This window comes from Alligator mississippiensis, chromosome 12, assembly GCF_030867095.1.
Source record: "Alligator mississippiensis isolate rAllMis1 chromosome 12, rAllMis1, whole genome shotgun sequence".
NCBI lineage: Eukaryota > Metazoa > Chordata > Crocodylia > Alligatoridae > Alligator > Alligator mississippiensis.
Window position 1 is genome coordinate 53,323,974 of NC_081835.1, and position 1,510 is coordinate 53,325,483.

Below are 1,510 nucleotides of genomic sequence, written 5' to 3' on the forward strand. Positions count from 1 at the left end.
CAGATAGTTCAGTAACAATTGGAAACAACTTTATTGCTGTAGCAGTGTGAGAATTTCTGTTGTTCTTGCATGGCTGTTTCATATTTTCTTGCCTTAGTCCCAGAAATTCCCCTTGATTTACATGTTGAACTCATGCTTCCTTTTTTTTTTTTTGAATAATTACATCATCTTACCACTGGTTTAAGGCATGTTTGGTGCTATTGGCACTATTCCTCTTGGAAAGAACATTGTCTGACTTCTAGTGTCCTTACTCACCCTGAACTCTCAGAAAGTAGTGGGAGTGGTAGATAAGTGATGGGAAATCTAGCTATGAAAAAATGGTGGAATAAATACCAGGTTTTTACTATGCTAGCATATAACATACAGAACATAGAACAGTCATAGCCAGCCACAGTATAGCTTAGACGATTTAAGGTCTTGTTCCACTTCTCACTTCGGCATGCAGGATCAAACATGTTTCAAGCTTTCATTCAAATAAAACAATAGGAACTGCACATCTGCATATGTAAAAAGTAATCACTAGACAGTTGAACCTTCCTCTTCAATTCAAAAGCACAGGCCTTTCCCACTAGTGCTCAAGAATGAAGTCTGTTTAGTAGAAGCAGTACTGGAATAGGAACCTGTTCAAACTTGAATGACTAAAGAAAAGAGGGTAGATGTGCAGAGATTCGCAAATTAATTGCATAATCACCTTTTGAAACATGTTCTAATTTTTCATTGAGGATTTTTCCACATTCTAAACACCGACTAATGGAAATGGTCAAACTTTCTGATGTGATACACAAGATAATTTAAGGCTTTTTTTGGTTAGTGAATCTATTTTTAGAGTAATCTTGATGTGCTAGTTAGATATAATCACAATATTACCACTTCCCAATGTTCAAAACTTGTGAATACGGTCCAAAGAATCACAAGTTTTTTAGAGAAGCACTTAGGGTCCTCTTTATTCCAAGACTGACTTTTAATTCATTTTCTAGCTTAGCTATAAGGGTTAGAAATGTTTTTTAAATGGAACCTGAGATTCTAACCAAATCTCTTACTTGAAGCAGCTGGGGCTTTAAGGCCAAATATTGTATGATTCACAATGCCATTTGACAACACTGTGTTTAAAACTATAAGCCTTTGGAATAGGGGAAAAAACACTCACTGCTGAGATGAGACACATTTTAGACAGTAACCTAATTTCCGATATAAGCCTTCAAAATCCAGCATATGAAAGTGGTGCTTCAGACTTACTGCGTTCTCTCTGGACAAGAGTAAGTTTCTGTTTTTCTGAATTATTTAGGTAAATACTTTTGAAATTTTGGGCTTCTAATGAACTGTTTGATTAGTAACTACTCCATATTATAGAGGTGATCACCAATGTATAGTCCTTATTTTCTGACCTGTTGATATACTTCAGTCATTATAGCAAAGAATATATCCTGTGCAGTAATTCATGCTAAACTTGATGAAACATTTGATATTTACAGTCTGAGGATTTCAGAATAACAAAACATGATCCCATGAA